Raw genomic sequence first — 22,105 nt, forward strand, 5'->3', positions numbered from 1 at the left:
CTGGGGATCACTCAAAGGAGAGTCAGCAGAATTGAAACATTTTCAGAGGACTGAGAGAAGTGAATATATCTGATCCAGGAGACTTGAGGTTCTTATTCACGAGAGTTCCTACTCTTGTGAAAGAATCTTAAGTATTAATCTCTCCTATCATATTAGTACATGCAATTAGTCTTGTGATCATCAAAACAAAGTTAACTTTAAATATATTCCTGGATCATGGATGGATCCCAGAAGTTATAGGATAGTGGATATCATCTAATCCAAGCCTTTTATTTTTCAGAGAAAGAAATGTTGACTCAGAAAGCTTAAATTGCACAGTAGATAGAACTCAAATTTTAACCCAAAGCCTCAGACTAAGAATCTCTTTCTGAACCAACAATTCTCAAACTTTTTGGTCTCAGAATCCTTTTAAAGTCTTAAAATTTTTTGAGGAACCCCCTTCCCCAAGAGCATTCTTAAGTGGGCTATATCAATCAATGTTTATCATATAAGAAATTAAAACTGACACATTATAAAACATTAATTCATTAACAAAATCAGAAACCCATTATGTGCTATTGTAAATAACACTTTATGAAAAATAAATGTATCTTCCCAAACAAACATAAAAATTAGTGAAAAGAGTGTTATTGTTTTAAATTTTTTTGCAAAACTCTTCAACATTGGCTTAATAAAAGACAGCTGGATTTTCATATCTGCTTCTACACTGAATCTGTTATGATATTGTTTTGATTGAAGTAAATGAAGAAAATCCAGCTTCACCTAGGTATGTAGTTAGAAAAAGAAATAATCTAGGAAACAAAAAATTTCTTAATATTATGAAAACAATTTCAACCTTGTGGAGCACTGAAGGGATCTTGAAAATTGTCAGGGTTCTCCTAACAGCCACATGGGTGTGATGATTAACCTTGATGGACATGCTTATTTTATCAGTGCAACAATCAGGGACAATTTTGGGCTGTCTGCAATGGAGAATACCATCTGTATCCAGAGAAAGAACCATGGAGTTTGAACAAAGTTCAAGGACTATTCCCTTTAATTTAGAAAAAAAACCTGATATCTTATTGTCTGATCTTGTTATCTCTTATACTTTATGTTTCTTCCTTAAGGATATGATTTCTCTCTCATCACACTCAATTTGGATCAATGTACAACATGGAAACAATGTAAAGACTGAAAAATTGCTTTCTGGGGGGGGGAGTAAGATGGGTGGGGAAATTGTAAAACTCAAAATAAATAAAATCTTTAATAAAAAAAAAGAAAATTGTCAGGGTTCTGAAGACTATCCCTGGCAACTGTGTTCTAGACTAGAGGTCTTAAAACACTGGTGAATTGTGGCACACAATACTTCTCATGCTTAAATTGCACAGTAGATAGAATTCAGATTTTAACCCAAAGCCTCAGACTAAGAATCTCTTTCTGAACCAGCAGTTCTCAAACTTTCTGGTTCTGCCCTGAACCAAACTGAAATATAATTAGCAAATATTTAACAAAACCAAAAAGTATGATAAAAAAATAATATTCATAAGTGGTTTTCTAAGCAATTATAAGGTACATATAATCCTCATGTATAGTTAGTGCCCCATTTCCAGTTAAGTTTGATAACATTGGTTTAGACCAAACCCCCTTCATTTTATAGATAAAGAAACTGAAACATAGTAATGACTTGCCTAAGTTCCCATGACTACTCACTTAGTGGCAGAAGCGGATTGAGAATCCCTACTTTTTTCTTCACCACAACTGAGATTTTCATGATGAAAAACTCAAGTTTCTTTCATTCTTTTCTCCTAAGATCACACTGAGATTTCTGAAGGAACCTTAGAGATCTTCAAGTTCAAATTCTTCATTTTACAGATGAGGAAACTGAGGCCCAAATGGTTAAATGTCTTGTTCAATGTGGCAGAGCCTGAATTCACACCCAGGTCCTCTAACTTAACATTCCTTTCCAGATTAGACCTTCTTTTTATTACATATTTCAAGAGCAGGATCCCTTACTAAAAAACTTGATTCAAAGGTGATACTTCCTTTAATTCATGTCTATGAAGGTATAAACTATTATTATTTTTAAACCAAAAAGGATTTTTTTTTTAAAATTAGGTGGTAAATTAAATAGGGTCTATTGCAATTCTAAAGCATCAACATTAGTTTCTTTAAATATTAGCTTCTCCTGAATAAACCAATATACAATTGCATGGAGAGGAAGAGAAAATGGGCTATCGTGCTGAGGGCAAGGGATAATGGATGGATGACCCAAGTATATTACTTATGCCCAGGAAATAATAAGAGAAATCAAAAGACATCTCCAGTCTATTAGGTAGAATCCATTTAGTCACCTTATGGGAAGATGAGAGCAAGAAGTTGCAAGTGGCAAGGAAAGGATGCAGTTTGGGATAAGATCTGGGTTGGAAATCCAAACCCAAGCAGGAACTTTCAAAATAATGCAATCATTATTTCATTTGAGTATCTGTGAGCCTTAAGAGCAGAGAAACAAAAACTAACTTTCAGTTATGTGGAGAAGCCACAGAAAACTAAGTATCAGAAATGTAATGTTAAGTCAATGGAAAAGAAGGATTTTAATGGTGATAAATCAATTTCCAATTCAGGAATTCTGCTATATAGGAACAACTTCTTAATTTGTATTATATTATCACTAGTCAAGTGAAACTTAATTCCAAAATTGCTCCAAATCATTACTTATTAGAGAAATGCAAATTAAAGCATCTCTGAGATACCACCTCACACCTCTCAGATGGCCAATATGACCAGAAAGGACAATGATCAATGTTGGAAAGAATGTGGGAAATCTGGGACACTAATACAATGTTGGTGGAGCTGCAAACTCATCCAAACTTTCTGAAGAACAATTTGGAATTATGCCCAAAGGACAACAAAATGTGCATGCCCTTTGATCCAGCAATACCACTACTGGGTTTATACCCTGAAGAGATTATGAAAAAGGATAAATATATCACTTGTACAAAAATATTTATAGCAGCCCTGTTTGTGGTGTCAAAGAATTGGAAATTGAGTGAATGTCCTTCAATTGGGGAATGGCTTAACAAACTGTGGTATATGTATGTCATGGAACACTATTGTTCTATTGGAAACAAGGAGGGATGGGAGTTCAGGGAAGCCTAGAAGGATTTGCATGAACTGATGCTGACTGAGATGGGAAGAACCAGAAAAATATTGTACACCCTAACAGCAATATGGGGGTGATGATCAACTTTGATAAACTCGCTCAATCCATCAGTGCAACAATCAAGGACAATTTGGGGCTGTCTGCAATGGTGAATACCATCTGTATCCAGATAAAGAACTGTGGAGTTTGAACAAAGACCAAAGACCATTACCTTCAAATTAGAAAAAAAAAAAAACCTGTTATCTTATTATGTCATTTTGCTATCTCATATTTCATTTTTCTTCCTTAAGGATATGATTTCTCTCTCATCACATTCAACTGAGATCAATGTATACCATGGAAACAATGTAAACACTAACAGAATGCCTTCTGTGGGGATTGGGGGGAGGGAAGCAAGAATGGGGGGAAAATTGTAAAACTCAAAATAAATAATATCTTTCTAAAAAAAAGAAACTTAATTCAGGTAAAAATTTTGAGGCATAGAAAGCATCAGTATATTATCATATTATCCTTTCCTCTGCCAACTCTTCCCTTCTTCAATCTTCATCTGAAAGCTGAGATCCAAATTCTCCATTTTACTTCCATTTTGTTACATTAATCCCACATGGATCACTGTCTTGTCCTATCATGTGATATACCAATGGTTCCAAAAGACTTGTAAGTCCTCCCCACATTCCACTCCAACCCTTTTAGCCACTGGCAAGGATAACCCATGATTGCCCATTCCTGCCAAAATTATGTGGCTGTTCTGTAAAAGAGAGAATGTGCTGTTCATAAGATCAGAGCGAGATGTATTCCCTCTTGACATAGAAGATATTATATCCCCAGTTGAATATAATCTAAAACTTGGTATGGAGCTCCTGCTTGGGGTCAAGTAGGAGATTCTCATTCATTTCCTCTTTTAAATATATTTAGAAAATAGTTGTTGAAATAATTAAGAACTTAAAATCATTATTCAGGGTCACAGAGCTAGAAAGGAGAAATAATATAATTGACACAAAATAAAATTTAATATGCTGCATATGACCTTCCATCATCCCTTAGCAGAGAACACAGATATTTGGGAAGTCATAGATTATCAATGTGTTTGCTGTGTCGGTTCATTCTGGATGAAATGTTTTTGTTTGATCTAAGGGAGGATTTAGTTTGATGTAAAATTGTGCTATCTGAAGCTTAGCTCCACTGCCCTTCCTTTCCATCTTCCACCTAAGTGATGATTCACATTAACATAGTACTTAAATAAAATACCTCACTAGAACCTCAGAATGACCTTGTGAAATAGATAGTACAAATATTACACTCTCCATTTAGCAGATTTAGGAATTTAAGCCCAGAAATATTAAAATGACCATCTTCCTTGACCAGTATTCCATAGCCAGCAAAACTGGACCTTGAATTCATACTTTCTGACTGCTTTTGGGAAAGAACACTGGACTTGGGGACAATCTCATTGATCAATTCATATACTGTACCCTTTGGACAATGGGAGTTCATATCAACTGAGGGCATAGACAATATTCTGTGTATGATGACTAAGGAAAACTACATAATAAGTTACCTGATTTTTTATCTGCATTCAGAGAATTGGATCAAAGGTTTGGAAGAGAGGGTGCAGAAATGGGACCACATGACAATACTCTAGCTTCCTTTTGGGAAAAAAAAAATAGTTCAGTCATTTTTGAGCTTTCCTCCTTTAACCTGAGACTCAGGCAAGCCATGGATATAAGTGAGACCATAATATTCTCTATCACTCTTATCTCCTTTTACTTCTGTTTAACATGCTAGCTGTCCCTAGTCACCCACTCTCCAAGTCTTCTGCAGGCAAGGGGGTTTAAGATGAAGAAAGAATAAAATGTGAATCTTAACATCTCACAGGTAGAATTGAGGATGGAGATGAAATAGGGGCTGAGAAATATTAAGTCAAAGAATTACAGCATTTTAAAGTTGGAAGGGACTTTAGAGATCATTCTGCAAATTAGAATATTAAAGCCCAAAGAAATCCATCAATCAAGCCAACAATACACAGATCTGACTTGTAGAACAATATATATATTTTACAAACCTTACAGAGTTGTATAGATTTAAGTTGTTGCTACTGAGGAGTGGTGTGATGTATTAGAAAGAACACCAACAAAGTAGGAAGAAAGGGAGATCTGGATTTGAATCCAACTAGATATTTCATAGAGATGTGACTTTAGTCAAATTCCTTAACTTTGATTAAGTAAGCCCCAATCAATTTATTCACCTATATGGAGAGATCAATTATATGTACACCATCACAGGTAGTTTGGAGGGAACTTGAAGCTACTGTATAAATATAAGAAATTATTACAATTCACTATTATTTTTCACAAGTATCATGACTACCAAAATCAATATACCTAAAAGCTATTCATTGGATCACAGGATTAAGAAAAAACAAGAGATTAGTGATCTAACCTCACTGCTTTACAGAAAAGTGGATATCTAACATGTAAAGTAACTTAGACAAGTATCAGGGTCAGGAAACTCAAAATCCTGTGCAAGTATCAAGCCATGCTAAATACTGAGATGAACTCTTTTGGTGCTGAAAATAGATTTTTTCCTTTTATCCTAGTGCTGAATATTTTGTGGATATTCAAATTTGGGCCAAAATACAAATTTCAAAAGGGATCAATGATAGTTACAGTTTATAAATGAACCTAAAACACCTAAATAACAAAACTTGCAGAAAATATGTATTTTTTAAATATAACACTTAATGTTGACTATGTCTGTGAAAGGCAAACTGCTAAGCATTGAGAATGTAAAGAAAGCAAAAAGGCAGCCCCTACTCCCCAGGAGTTCATAGTTGAATATGCAAACAAGTATGTATAAATATACTATATGCAGGATAAACTTGAAATAATCAACAGGAAAGGCACTAGAATCAAAAGAGATCAAAAATAGTTTCCTATGGAAGATGAGATTTTAGCTGGCACTTTATGGAAGCCTAGAGATGGAGATGAGGAGGGAGAGCATTCCAGACAAAAGGAACAGTCAATGAAAATGCCTGGAGTTGGAAGATGGATTATCTTGTTAAAGGAACAGAAAGGAATCCAGTGACCCTGAAACAAAGAGTATTGGGAAGGGGAGTGTAGGATATAAGAAAACTGAAAAGGCAGAGGGGGCAGGCTGTGAAGGATGTTGAATGCCAAAGGACATTATAGTTGATTCTGGAAGGGAGAGGGAGCCAGTATTTATTGAATGGAGGAGAGGGGACTGATACGGTCTGACCTGCCCTTAGCAGAGAACACAGATATTTGGGAAGTATCATAGATTATCAATGTGTTTGCTGTGGATGAAATGCTTTTATCTGTTCTAAGCTATTGACCATATGAAAGAACCTAGAACTGAGAATAGGATAGGACTAGAAGAAAGCACAGACCTCTAATTCCAGCTCTGGTATTCACTGTCATCAGACCTTAGCAAGCCACTTCAACTGCATCACTCCTCTAGTCCTGGACCAGAAAACAATCAAAGTCATCTGGAGGCAGAAGTGGGAGGAAAAAAAAAAACTCTATAGGCTATTGTATCTGGAAATACTCCAGATTGTTTCTTTTTCTTCTCTCTTTCCCAAAAGTAATTTTAAATAGGAAAGAAATCTTATTCCTCTAATCCTAACTTCCCTGAGTTGTGCAGGAAAGTTAGAGGCCAAGGGTATATTAGTAAATGTTTAACAACAGGTTTAGGAGGTGGGGAAGGTATAGAAGACTATTCTTCTAAGTTTAATGTATATTATTAACATTTTCTCATCAACAAAAGATCAATTAAAATGAAATAAAACAAACCAAGCCCTAATTTATAGTGTTTGCTGATTTCTGAGATGCAAATGCTCACACTGGTAATTTAACTATGAACTCCAACATACCCAAGAACTCCTATCAAAACAGGAACAAACAAGAAAACTCTCTCTTCCCTCCTTTTAGTAGAACTTGTAAAAAAAAAAGAATGGCATTTCCTCCACAGCAGATCTCACCAAACTCAAGGAAGAAATCTAAATATTACAAAAATGTAGAGAATTTACCTGCTAAACTTCCAGACTGAAGAATGCTTGCAGTACATTTCATCTCTTGACCCAGGCCCAATTTGATTCGATCTAACATATATTTGTTGAATATCTGCTTTGTAGAAGCTATACTGATTATGTAGAAGGGCATTTTTTTATATAAAAGATTTTTATTTATTTTGAATTTTACAATTTCCCCCCTAATCTTGCTTCCCTCCCCCCACCCCCCACAGAAGGCAGTCTGTTATTCTTTACATTGTTTCCATGCTACACATTGATCTAAGTTGAATGTGATGAGAGAGAAAACATATCCTTAAGAAAAATAAAGTATAAGAGTTAGCAAAATTATGTAGTAAGATAAATGGTATTTTTTTTTTTAATCAAAGGTAATAGTCTTTGGTATTTGTTCAAACTCCACTATTCTTTTTCAGGATACAGATGGTATTTTCCAGCACAGATACCCCAAATTTGTGCCTGATTGTTGCACTGATGGAATGAGCAAGTCCATTGAGGTTGATCATCGCTCCCATGGTGCTGTTAAGAGTGTACTCATCTCCCTCAGCATCACTTCATGCAAATCTTTCAGGGCTTCCCTGAATTCCCATACCTCTTAGTTTATAATAGAACAATAGTGTAGAAGGGCATTTTTAAAAACGTAACTTTGTAAAGGATTGAGTCAGGAGGCTTCAAAACCTGTCTTAGACACTTGATATTTATTAGCTGTATGACCTTGAGCAAATCACTTAACCTTAGCATAAATAAATAATGAAGACCACCAAGAGCTTACAATCTAATGGGAATAGGAGAGGAGGAAGACAAGTACACAAATATACCAGGAAAAAGTAAGAAAAAAGCAAGAAAGAGATTTAGACAAAGAGAGATCTATGAGAAATCTGCAGAGGTCCTTTCCTTAGTGAAGGTAGAGATCATTGGAAACTGAAGGACAGGCTTTCTGTAGATGATATCAGAATTAGGCTTTCTAAGAAGTAAATTCTAAGAAGTAAATTCTAAAAATGAAAGTCCAATAAAGATAAAGGGGATAGTGTGAGTAAATGTAGTTCAATTTGGCTGAAACACTGAATACATGAAAGGGAAAACAACATTAAACTAGTTGGAGAAAGAGAAGAGAAAAGGGATTGGATGAAAGAGATAAGGCAGAAGTGAATGGACTTGGATGCTGATAAGAACCAAAGGTGACTGACCCTAAGGTTAAGAGCTTTGGGTAAGTAGGAAGCCAGGAAGAAAGGCAGATTTTTTGAGGGAAAGAACAGTTCAGATTTAAATGTGTTAAGTTTAAGGTGTTGGGGCAGGAAATGTTGGGCTTGAAGTCATCCATAAAGACATAAAAACTGAAGCCAGTGGATATCACCAAAGAGTCTAATGAGAAAAGGACTGAAAAACAGGAGCTTGAGGGAATGACAACAGAAAGATGAAAAAAAAACCCCAGTAAAACACGAATAAAGAACAGTCAAAGAGGGGGTAGAAGTAGAACCATACATCGTATAACAGAATTTGAGGGACAAAAAAAAAAATTAAGGAGGAATAATCCACAGGGTCAAATGTAACATTGAGAAGAAACACAAAGTCCAGTGTATCTTAATGTAAGAGGTCATGAAACCTCAGACAATGAAGTTTCATTTGAGCAGCAGGGACAAGAAAACATTGCAGGAGGGTGTAAAATGAGTATCTGGTAAGGAAGCAGAAGTCACACTACTCCTTTGAAGAATTCAGAAATGAAGAAGAGAGAGAAAGGATAATGGATGGGGAAAAGGTGCTTTTCGTTAGTTTGCCACTAGGATAGCAAAAACTTGAGTATATTTGTGGACCAAGGAAGAAGCCAGCAGAGATACCAAGATTGATTTTTCACAAAGAAAAGTAGAAAAGGTGATAAAGACCCAAAGGGACACCCAATTTGACCCCAGACCTTTAATTTATAAGAGTGAAGGCAAAAAGGCAGTGTTGGCACAGAAGATAAATCAAGATCTGAACTTGAAATCAGAAAAAAACTGGATCCCAGAGAGTAGGGACTACTAAAATTAAGTTGAATCCTACCGATAAGAGAATTCTCTTTATTTTCTGATAATCTAAGGTCTGGTTGGGGCAGAGGGCAGCAGGAGAAGAAAGAGGAGAAAATAATGTCAAGAATAGGATATTTGATTAACTGATATTCAACAGAAGTCCTTGAGGGAAAATTTGTTGAATTTCATTGTTATTTTATAAAATGTTTCCCTGGTTCTTTACTTTTGATCCATTCAAATCTTCCCAGATTTTTCTGCATTCATCTCTTTTATCATTTTAGATACAAAATGAGAATTTGTTTTGCTTGACTATGCAAATTTGCTAACAGGATTCCATTTTCCAGTTTTTTTGGAGTGAGTGAAAACAAGTAAGGAGATAGAGAAGAGTAGCTAACAAAAGGGAAAAAGGGGGGAAAAAAGAAAAAAACTAAAGTAATTTTAATGTATAAAACAGATCAGAAGACCAGAAAAAAATTAGAAAGGCAGGATAGATTTGAAAGCTAAGTGTTGAATCTTGCACATATATTTTCAAATTATTTATTTTTAAAATAAATATTTTATTTTATTTATTTTAGTTTTCAACAATCATTTTTACAAGGTTTTTTGAGTTTCATCTTTTTCTCCTTTCCTTCCCCCTCCTCCTGTCAGAAAGCAATCTAATATAGGCTATACAAGTATAACCATATTGCATATATTTTAAAAGAAAAACATGCTATACTTTTTATATTACCATGGGGAAGTGGTCATTTTCTATATTTGTTAAATATAGAATTTTTAAGAATTACTTTGTAAATAATTTACTGTACTGCTGAAGGACAGAGGAGTTTATATCAGTAAAAGGTAAAATAAAAAGTATGTAACAAGTCATCTCCCCCACTTCCTTCCAGCTGGGTCTCCTTGAGAATTAAAGCATTAAGAGTCTCAAGTGACTGTTTTTGGTCTTTCAGTCTTCAATGCCTTATGCCTAATGGGAACTTAATTAAATATCTATTGAATTCAAAAAGTGAAGTTTAGAATGGGAATGTTGAAGAGTTCAGTTTAAATCCAATTCCAAGAATGCAAGGGAGACAATCAATCACTATACAACTCTGATTCATATTTACCAGGTCTGAGACTGAAATTTAATTGTGGTTACTAACACCTGTGAGTGTTTATGGAGCAATATTGTCAGCTTATTCATTTTCCTTCCTTCCCTCGGGCCCTCCATCCTACAACATAACCCTAGTCTAGACTCCTAATTAGTGTCCCCACCTTAAGGCATTCTCCTTTCCAATCCATCCTCCACACAGATACCAAAATGATATTTCTTTTTTTAAAAAAGATAAATTTATTATTTATTATTAACATTCTTTTCTTTTTAAATTTTGAGCTGCAAAGTCTCTCCCTCCCTCCCACTTCTCTCCCACCTACTGAGAAGGCAAGCAATATGCTGTCAATTATACATATGAAATCATACAAAACATATGTCCATATTAGCCATATTGCCAAAGGGAAAAAAAAAAGCAAAAATGTGAGAAAATTATACTTCAATTTGCCCTTAAGAGTTCATCATTTCTCTCTCAGGAGATGGACAGCATTTTTTCATCATGAGTCCTATGGAATTGTCTTGGATCACTTACTGATCAGAGTAGCCAAGACTTTCACAGTTGATCATCATTATACCATGACTATTACTGTGCACAATTGATCTCCTGTTCTTCTCACTTCACTAAATGATATTCCTAAAACCCAGGTCTGACCAAGTTATTCTCTGGCTCAATGCCAGGGTCTCCCTATTACTTCTAGGATCAAATATGAACTCCTGTTTGGCACTTAAAGCCCTTTACAATCTGGTTCCAAGATATCTTTCTAGGTTTTCATTATGTTTACTCTTTTATTCAAGCCAACTTCTCAGTCAAGCCAAACTGGCCTTCCTGCTGTTCCTCACCTTCTACCTTTAATCTCCACACCTTTGCAAAAAAAAAAAAGTATTCCCCTATTGCACCTCCTTACCTTCCCCTGGTAGGCTCCCTAGTGACCTTCAAAGATCATTTCAATCACTATTTCCTCCATGAAGCTTCTCATGAAGCAGTTGCTAGTGCCCCTAACAAATGACCTTATCTTTATATTGTATATGCTTATCTATATGCATGTTTTCTCCTCTAATGGAGGAGGCAGGGATTGGTTTTTGTCTTTGTATCACCAGTGATTGGTGCATAACAGTTGATTAATAAAGGCTTGTTAGTTCATTGGAAGAATACTTCTATAATCTTGTCTAAAAAGGAACGCTTATCCACACAATGACCAACCACAATTCTAGAATACTTATGGGAAAAAAGGTCAGCTCCCTTCCAGACAGGGAGGAAATACATACACATACACATACACACACACACACACACACACACACACACACACTAAACATATATAGGCCAATATGGAAATTTGTTTAAATATATATTCATAATGGGCTTGTTTTTTCTTGCTTTCTCAGTGTAGGGAGAAGAGAATGTGAACTAAAAATCAAATCAAATTGAATTTTTTTTAAAAAAGAAAACTTTAGCCTATGAAACCATAGCATTCAAAAAGCATGTATTAATTTCCAGGTAGGTGTCAGATATTGTACTAATGCTCAGTGATTTATAAAAAAATGAAGACAGTTAAGTGGTGAAATGGATAATCCTAGAGTCACTAAGACTTGCAGTTCAAATGCAGCGTCTGCTACTCATAGGCTGTGTCTTTGAGCAACTCACTTAACATCAAAGCCTGCAAAAGGAGAAGAGAACTTACCTTCCAGGGTTGTAAGATAAAATGAAAAATATGTCAAGCACTTAAGAGTATATTAGATTTCATCATCATTACTATGAAAACAGTACCTGCCCTCAGGGAGCTTCTGAACTACCACAATGGACTCCTGGCACACCAGTAATGCAACTTTTTCCCCACTTCCAGCCATTTCTGCTCATTCTGCTTCCTTCAGGAAGCTTTCCCAAATTAGCTGCCATTAGACTTTCTGTAGTTTACAGTCATGGCTATTTTGTTTCCCCTCTTAATTAGAAAATACCCTACCTCTATCCCAAGCTCTAGATCGGAGACTGGTGCCTGATAGCTAAGAAAATATTCATTGATATTCAAGTATATGTAGGAAGGGAGCCAGTAAAGTATGAAATTAATAAGGTCAGAATCAGATAATCTCATGCAAACCTGTTGGCTTCACACCAAGGAAGACTGTTCTGTGGGGTTCAAGTGGTAACAGAAGAAAGAATAAAAGAGGTAGTTAGGTGGATGGTGGATGGATGCTGGATGTGGAATCTGGAAGTCTTAAGTCAAATCTTGCCTCACACATTTACCAGCTGTTTGATCTTAGGCAATGTGCTTAAACTTTTTTGGCCTCAGTTCCTTTATTTGTAAAATGGGGATAATAATGTGAAGATCAAATGAGATAATTACTTAAAGTGCTTTGCAAACTTTACAAGACATATAAGTTTTAGCTATAAGTATTAGAAATAACTTTGTTTTTAGAATTCAGAGCACCTAATTTTGAAATCTCAGGGGCAGCTAGGTGGCACAGTGTTTAGAGTACTGGCCCTGGAGTCAGGAGGACCTGAAGTCAAATCTGGCCTCAGACACTTAATAATTGCCTAGCTGTGTTACCTTAGGCAAGTCACTTAACCCCATTGCCTTAAATTTTAAAAAACAATGCTATCTCTATGAATTTGAAAAGATCCCTCACCTCTCTTGGTGTGTTTTCTCACTTGTAAAAGGGAAAGGATTTGAGATTGACTGACAAAATTTATCAAAAATCATCTCTTAAATGAGTTCTGTATGAGGAGTTGGGGGATATAAAATACAAAAAAAATGAAACAATCTCTACTTGTCGTTTCATGAACTCCAAAAAACCTTAATTGGACCAATTCAATGACAAAATGAGCACAATAACAAAAAGGATGGGGCCACAAAAAGCTTCCATTGCTATAGAAAAATTAACAATTAACAAAAATACTCTATTAATGAATAGTTAGGGACCAGTCTTTGTAAATAAAGAATACTTATATAGATAGGTATGTGGCAATATATTCAGCATCTACTTGTAAGGCCATAGCCCAAATTTGCAGTTCCTCCAATCCACTCCCTTTCTTAATCTTCTCAATCTTCTACTGTAGAGAGGGAGGTGAATAGGCTTTATAATGGAATCAAAAGTCTGATATTCTAAGCAAGATAAGAGAGCTCAGTCCCCAGAGTTCCAGTCAGTCAGAGCTGTACTCATGAAGGGTGCGTATCCCCCCTGGAGGGAGATGAACATGAAGAAAAGAAGTAAAGGAGAGCATGACCAAAAAAAAAAATTTGAAAAGAAAAAAGCAGAGGAAGAAAGGAAGGGGGGGGAAAAAGAAGGGAAGGGTAAAGAGGCGGTGGAAAGGATATGGTAAAGAGGGCTTTGAACATATCTGCTGGTTTCCCATAGTGAGTAGAGTGCTAGATCTGGAATCAGGAAGAACTGAATTCAAATATCACTTCATGAACTTACTATGTGACACTGGGCAAGTCATTTAAACTTCTGTCTGCCTCAAATTATTCATTTATAAAGGGGGATAATAACTCCTATTTCCCAGGGTTGTTTGGGAATAAAATGAGATATTGATAGTTTTGATAACCTCAAAGTGCCAAATAATGTCATTATCATCATCATCTTTGTCATCATCATCATCATCATTTAGTAAACCAAAAGATTCCTGAAACCACCTTAAGGTCTATTCCCAAGGATATTTTACTGGCAGTTATAGATTCCGCCATTCTCAAGCAGAATTCCTGCCAGCCCTCAGTGTTCCTCTCCATATCCTACCCTCTCAAGTCCCTCTAGCAAAACATTGTTAAGGAGATTGCCCTTCTCTGATCCTTTAGCTGAGACCCTTCCCCCTTCCCCACTCAAATTTTCTGAAAGCATTTTTGTCTGAACCTTTTCTGCATTTTTACATTACAAGGTAAATTACCTGTGTACAGGTAAAATCCCTTCTCTTAAGACTGTACCAGAGCCACCATAAGGGTGGTGACTTATTTTTCACCTTTGTGTCCTCTTGTGCATTGAAAGAAGGAAAAAGTGGAGTGGGGGAGAAAGTCCTTAGATTTTTCTTGGTGTAGATAGGAACTACCAATTAGTATTGCCATAGGGCAATACAATCTTAGAGAGTTGCCTTGAACTTAATAGCATAACTTTTGGGGCAATTGTAAAGATTACTGGAGAGAGCTCAATATAAAAGAAATTAGGGAACCAAAAGGCAAATGACAATGAAGTGATGAAGTTCCCCATTCCAGAGCAAGATTCAGTGGAATGGAGAAGACAGGTAACTTCCACAATCTGTACCATGTGAAGGTGGAGGGTCTAGGGAGAGCAGGGTTGTAAAGCTCAGTGATCTAAGCCTTGGGACTCTGAGCAAAGGGAATATGGACAGCGGCTTTTAGGGAAGCTTTCTGAGATCTAAGAGAAAGTAACTTCTATTTTCATTCCCAACTCTAACCCCCAAGGCCAGGCACAATCTAAATAGGCTAAAGAGGAGGAGGTTTTGCCACAAGACTACTACTCCCACATTAGTTTCATTCTGCCTGGCCTTAGAGAATTCTAACCTTGGAGATTTCATTCCTTTGACTTTTCGGTCTCCCTAGATTCCTTAACAAAATACGCTTGGGAAGGGGAAACATAAAACCAATATTGGGTAATAATAGGGATTAGTTTTTCAAATACTTCCAATTCTTTTTTTTTTAAGTCCCTGGAAGTGAGACAAGGAGTCACTGGACTGGAACCAAGATTCAGGATGGGCAGGGCAGGAGAGAGGAGCTAGGGAAAGGGAGAGCGGGGGAGCTCATGTCACCCCTCGACATCCCCCAGCCCTAAAAGGTGAGCCCGGCTGTGTGGGAGCTCCCCATCTCTCGGGTAGGTGGGGATGGTGATGGGAAGGAGCCCCAAGAGAGTGCCCGGCGGCAAACTTCGCATCTGCTTCATCCTTTCCTTCCGCTGCCAGAGATGCTGCCGGCAGCTCCCCGTCCCTCTCCTTCGGGGGGAAGGGTCCCACTCCTTGGGGGTCCCTCTTCTTGGGGGGTCCCACTCCTTGGGGGTCCCACTGCTTGAGGGGGTCCCACTCCTTGGGGGGTCCCACTCCTTGGGGGTCCCACTCCTTGGGGGGGTCCCACTCCTTGGGGGTCCCACTCCTTGGGGGTCCCTCTTCTTGGGGGTCCCACTCCTTGGGGGTCCCACTGCTTGGGGGGTCCCACTCCTTGGGGGGTCCCACTCCTTGGGGGTCCCACTCCTTGGGGGTCCCACTGCTTGGGGGTCCCTCTTCTTGGGGGGAAGGGTCCCTCTTCTTTCGGGGGGTCCCTCTGCACCGTGCGGTCCGGCCTCGGGTCAGCCTCCCCCGGAGCACGCCCTCCGGACTTCCCCGGCTCTCGGAGAGGGGAGAAGAGGGGCGCCCGGGTGGACGGGGCAGATGGCGGCCGAGAGCATCGGCGGCGGCCGAGCTGGGCAGCGCGTCCGCCCCGCTCCCCCCGCCCCTCCAAGTGCCACGAGCTCGGGGGAGCGGGCACCGCGAGGACAAAGGCTACTCACCGAGGCTGCGAGGGCGGCCCGGGGCCGGGGGACGCGCTCCGCTCCGCTCCGCCCGGCGGGCGCGGCCGCCCAGCTGCGGGGCAGCGCTCGGAGGAGGCAGCGCAGCGAGGAGGAGCAGCGCCGGGCAGCTGGAGCGCCCCCGGGACGGGCTGGAGGGCGGGGCGAGGGCGAGGGGCGGCAGGCAGCCGCGAGCCTCCCGCGCCCAGTGCCCGGGCTGCCGGCGCCCGTGGGGCACCGCTCATTTGCATGTCATTTGCATGGTGATCGGTGAATGGACGAGCGGACAAGCACCCCCGGCCGTGCCCGCGTCCCCTCCCGCGCCCTTCGCTAGGGTGCCATCCCTCTGGGAGAGCCTGAGACGCGCGCGATGCCTGCTCGCACCTTCGGCTTCCTCTCCCCTCAACCGGGAGCAACTTTCTTCCACTATTTGGGACTATCCTTGAGATTTGCCGAGTACTCCCCGGCCTTGAACTCACCTGGTCCTCACCACCCTGCCAGGTGAGGCGATCACAGTACACCTGTCGGGTGCCCTCCAGCCAGAAAGAAGGCCTCTCTGCCCTGTCCTGACTGCCAGTCACCTAAACACACTGCATTAAAAGACACAAAGACTGCCCCCAAGCGAAGTACAAATGGTTTCATTTATATATATATACATATATATTTGTATTATGTATATGTATTATATATTTATATCTTTATATACATATATTTATATGTGTATTATATATTATATAATACATTTTATATGTGTGTATTATATATTTATATATGTGTATATTATATATTTATATGTGTATATTATATATTTATATGTGTATATTATATATTTATATGTGTGTATTATATATAGTTATATATGTGTGTGTTAAATGTGTATATACACATGAACATATATATATATATATATATATATATATATATATATATATATATATATATATGTGTGTGTGTGTATAAAGTACATTCATTTTACTCACCTTTTTACCCCTTAGGTGCCTGACAAATATGAGGTGAATTGAATTGACTAGGATGCCCACAACCATTTTCTCCCGTAGTTTGTATCAGCTACTTAATAACCAACACAGAGTGTTAGCCCATTTTTAACAAGGAAAACAAAAAATGTTATTGGTAAAAACAAAGCCAGAAAAGAAATCTCACATTGTGGCTTGCTGAAAATGGGGGGGGGGGGGGGGAAGAGGAGCAGAAAGATTAAAAAGAAAAAAGAGAGAAATGGGAACTCATATTTACTCACCTGAAATGGATTTCCCAACTTCCACCCACTATCTTGCCCTTGCTTCACAGTGAATTAGCTTGACCCCCCTCTTTCCTGCTCATGTTATCTCCTTTGCCCCACATCTAGATGACTTCCTCTCTTAGCTATATTTAAAGAACCTCTTATTATTGGTTTTGGACATACTTTCAAGTTCCTACTTAAATTATTTTGGGGAAAAACAAATTCTTTGGAACTAGCCTAATTTCTAGTTTGCACCTGACTTAAGATATTTTGTGGGCTTCCTTTTCTCCTCACTTGAACTTTGTTGGCATTTTTTGAAACGCATTTCTTTCCTTGAAATAGCTTCTATTTAGCTGTAAAAGCAGGTCCTCTCCTAAAAATGTGATAGACATTCAAATACCTCAGTATTTAATATGTGATTATACTATATTTCTCCCCAGAAAATAGTCATTGAGCATCTTTCTGTGAGATTCATTTGTAATTCTATCTTTCATAATAAATGAATTTTTAAAAAAATCATAATTCTTTTTTTAAAAAAATCAATTGATTTCTGATTTTGCCTTTTCCATGAGGATATTGAATTTAACACTCATTACTACATTGTGACATCTGTAAGAATAACTACCTCTTTTTTCTTCATTTTCATACTTGTAATTCCCATTCATAGTATTGAGATAGTTGGGGTTGTGACTTGTCCAAGATCACAAAACTAGTTAGTATCAAGTATCTGAGGCCCGATTTTAACTCAGATTTTCCTGAATCCAGGGTCCATACTCTACCCACTGCATCATATGCTTAGAATCTTATGGTTTGCAAAGTACTTTTCTCACAACAATCCTTTATTGAAAATAGTGCAAATATTATCATCTCCATTTCATACATGAGAAAAATGAGGCCAAGACATCTGTCCTCATCTTTTTGTTGCTGTTGGATATTACTGCTGATGTTTTACAAGTCATTTTTCATTTTTTTATAACTACTGTCTGAAATTATTTATTTTTTTTAATATATGTCATTTCATTTTATTTTTTCCAATTGCATGAAAGATGATTTCAACATCAATTTTTGTAAAATTTTGAATTCCACATTTTTCTGTCTCCCTCCTTTTTCTTCCCCTCTCCCCTTGACAGTGAGTAATCTGATATAGGTCATATATATATATATATATATATATATATATATATATATACAATCATATTTTAACACATGATATTTTTTAAATAGCAGAGAAGTTATAAACTAAGACAGCATAGCTGACCTGATGAACTAAAGAAATAGAAGAAAAGTCGATTTCCTGATTAATTATACATAAAGGAAAATTAGTCTCTCTGCAACTCTCCTGTCAATATCAATTCACTCCATTTATTAAGTTGTTGTTGCTGTTCAGTCATATCTAAGTCTTCATCATCCCATAGACCATAACTATCCATGGGGTTTTCTTAGCATAGAACCTGGAGTGGTTTGTCATTTCCTTCTTCAGTGGAAATATTAAATGACCTGCCATGGTTACACAGTTAAGAAGCGTAGAGACCAGATTTGACTCAGTTCTTCCAGATTATGAGTCCAATACTCTATCACCAGCTACCTCTCTATTCCCCATCCATTTATTAAGTATATATAAAATGTAATGAGCTAGAATACTAAGGAAAGAAAGGGTAGATAAGATAACAGAAGCTTATATTTAATAGAAAAGATTCCACATGTATACCAGTAACTATAACTCTAATGAGAATACAATACAAATTAGATATACAGAATATAATGATACAAATAAGAATGTACTTCTCAGAGAAGTATAAACTGTGCTAAGATCAAATAAATATCATTTCAGATTTCCATGGATTGTGGAGAGTATTGGAAGATAGATCCTGCATCAACTATATGCCCATATAGTCCTATGACTGACTCCTGTGACCAAAATAGTAACTTGAGGAAAAGGTAACATTTTGGAGAAGGAGAATAATATGCATAGATGAATAAAATTCTGAAACTGTTTCTGTAAAAGTATTGTCTATACATGAGTAAAGTACATTGTTGCTTTTTTTGTGTTCCCTATACAGGGGATTTAAGTCAGGTGTTTGGGAATCCAGAAAGAAGCCAGCGATTAGGATATCTGTATTATGTACTTTTAAAAAATCTTTTTATTGATATATTTGATTTTGACACAATTTCCCAACACACTTTCAAACAGACTGTCCACCACCAATGGCATTTCCTCAAGACATCTAGGCAACAGCCTTTATCACGAGAGACCAGAAGCAGCAATGCTCAAAACCCCTGGACAGTTAACTGTTGGTAAGGATTGAGGACTTATATTGGGCAGTTCCACAATGTGTGTGTGTAGCAGGGAGGTGAGAGGTTGGGGGGGTCATATCTGAAAAATGTCAGTTCCACCCCCCAAAAATATCAAGCAGCTCTTCCTAATTTTCAATTCAGTTCCACAAAAACTTATTAAATGACTATAATGTGCAAGACACTAGAATAAGTACTTTCAAGACTAGAATTATTTTAACTTTAAGACAATTTATCTGTGCACCCTTTTTTGGGTCCCCAGACAAACCAACATAGAAGAAAATAGTGTTGAAGAAAATTCTTCTTAGTATAAATATGCCTATTTTTACTACCTCAGTATAATCTGCTATCTCTAGACTCCATCTGCCAGGCACAGCCTTTCCACTTCCTTGCCTTGCTCCCTATCACTTTGTCATTGTTGCTCTATCATGATTACAAGAAGAAGAAAAAGAAGGCAGAGGATGGAAGGGGAGGAGACCAGAGGAAGAGGAAGAGAGAAATGCAAATATCACCATTTTCCCAATTTCACAGGATATGACTAGGGCGCCAGAAAACTGCCAACTTAATTTACTAGTCTAGTAACCCTTCTTCTTTCTCATTGGCCTTTCCATTTAAAATAAAATTACTCTGTGTGTGTGTGTGTGTGTGTGTGTGTGTGTGTGTGTGTGTGTGTGTGTGTGATTTGCTCCACTCAATTCTTTAAAAGCAGACAGTTTAGGGGTATTGGTGTATAAGAGTGTAGGTGTCCTTCACTTTATCCTGGACCTGATTTGCGATTTCCTTCCCTAGTTCATTTTGCAAATGGGAAAACTGAGGAAAACAGGGTTAAATGACTTGCTCAAGATCACACAGCTAATAAGTATCTGAGGCCAGATTTAAACTCAGGAAAGATTATGAGTCTTCCTAACTCCAAACCTGGCATTCTATGCATTCCACCATCTAGCTGTTCTTATTATAAGACGTAGTTTTCTTCAAAGCGATTTGTATCTCTCACTTTGAAGCAACCTCTGAATTGCTTTAGAGGTAATTCTAACCCAAGAGAGGTTTGAGACTGGGCTCCCTAGTTAATTATATTCTGAATGTTGTCAAAAGACTTATAGACACCTCCAGATTTAGAGGAAATATCCTGTAGTTTTTAAAAATAATTTTATTTATTTTTCTCTCTTTTTTTAATTTTTAAATTGCTTCCTTTCTCCTTTAAAAAATTGTAATCTGATTTTTATTGAAGCCTTTTGTTTTTTATATTTAATTTCTGAATATATCCATCCCTTGGGCATATATCCATCCCTTGGGCATACCTCTTCATATCCATAAATTCCCACTGTAAACTTGCTTTCTGGTAAAAATATATTCTTCCCAAGCAGCAGTTCTGCATACATCTGTGGTAGGACTAATGGCCTAGCATATGTAGCATCTATGGCAGGGGAACTTGATTAATTATACTTCTATTTATTCTAGTTTAACAACCAATTATTTCTTCAACTCAATTTTTAAAAATCAGATAATTTAATTAGGGGTATTAACGTATGTAGGTATCCCTCACTTGTACAGAATAAATAGAGGCAGTATGACAGAGGGATCAGAAAGAAAGCAAGAGAAAAGCACTGTAGCTGTTGTTCAGTTACTTAGTCCTGCCAATCCATAGCAAGCCAGGTCCTTCAGTCCTCTACTTTTTCCTGAAGTCTACCCAAGCTCATGTTCCTTGCTTCCATAACACTGTTGACTGATCTCATCCTCTGCTGTCCCCTTCTCCTTTTGTCTCTAATCTTTCCTCACATCTGGGTCTTTCCAGTGGGTTTCATCTTATTAAGTGGCCAGTATATTTAAGCTTCAGTTTCAGTATTTGATCTTCCAGCAAATAACCTGAATTAATTTCTGTAAGTTTTGCTGTCCAAGGAATTCTCAAAAATCTCCAGCACCACAATTTGAAATTGTCTGCAGCTCTAGGGCCAGGCTCAAGAAAAGGTGTTGACATGTATGAGTGGAGAGCCTTCACCCAGAACTTCCCTGTCCCTATGAAATCAGTCTCAGTTTCTATTCCTGCATAAGTGTGGATTGCTATTATTGTTATTTCTAGAAAAGATTTCTATAATCAAATTTATGTATCATAATTCTGCTTGATTCTAAAAATGGAAAGGTGAGCCTCTAGGGGGAAAAAAAATCAGCCTCAATTCATTTGATCAAGAATTTAGCAAGCTTTTGTAAAACACATTTAAAATAATTTCTGATGAATTTTTTTCTCAAAATAAATTAAGAATATCAATGTAGTTACTACTATTATTATTTTTCACAGGATAATTTCAATGTCTAGAGGAAAAACAATGCTAGATCAGTGGAACAGAAAAATGTAATGTGAAAAATTCATTTACCTCTCAAGTTTCTTCCCACCATGCCCAAATCCTGACAATTTTTTCTAAATTTTATTTTCTTATTTATTTAAGGCAATTGGGTTAAGTGACTTGCCCAAAGTCACACAATTAACTAAGTGTTATTAAGTGTCTGAGACCTTATTTGAACTCAGGTCCTCCTGACTCCAGGGCAGGTGCTCTATCCACTGCATCACTTAGCTGCCTCCATCTAGGAATTTTTTCAGATTTTTTAAAATAAGCTTTTATTAAGGACTGACTGTGCCAGGCTCTATGTATTTTTTCTTTTTTTTCTTTTCAAAACAATGGAGCGAAGTGACTTGCCCAAGGCCAAGCTGGGTAATTTTAAGTGTCTAATGCTGAATTTGAACTCAGATCCTCCTGACTCCAGGGCTGGTGCTCTATCCACTGTGCCACCTAGTTGCCCCCAATATTTTTAATGAATAGATATA

General features: G+C 37.5%; 2 long non-coding RNA genes across 2 annotated transcripts in view; one reads left to right on the top strand and one right to left on the bottom strand.

The window, feature by feature from the left end:
• The window catches only part of LOC141507226 (uncharacterized), a 50,348-nt gene extending 34,553 nt beyond the window's left edge, over positions 1 to 15,795 (bottom strand). The window contains exon 1 of the long non-coding RNA XR_012474103.1: positions 15,762 to 15,795. This is a non-coding gene — a long non-coding RNA (uncharacterized LOC141507226). The remainder of the gene's footprint in view (positions 1 to 15,761) is intronic.
• Positions 15,796 to 15,880: 85 nt separating this feature from the next.
• LOC141507227 (uncharacterized) lies at positions 15,881 to 19,280 on the top strand. The gene is made up of 3 exons (XR_012474104.1): positions 15,881 to 16,259; positions 18,827 to 18,933; positions 19,187 to 19,280. It is a non-coding gene; the product is annotated as an uncharacterized LOC141507227 (long non-coding RNA).
• The last annotated feature ends 2,825 nt before the right edge of the window (positions 19,281 to 22,105 follow it).

Source organism: Macrotis lagotis, chromosome 1 (assembly GCF_037893015.1).
Source record: "Macrotis lagotis isolate mMagLag1 chromosome 1, bilby.v1.9.chrom.fasta, whole genome shotgun sequence".
Classification (NCBI taxonomy): Eukaryota; Metazoa; Chordata; class Mammalia; order Peramelemorphia; family Peramelidae; genus Macrotis; species Macrotis lagotis.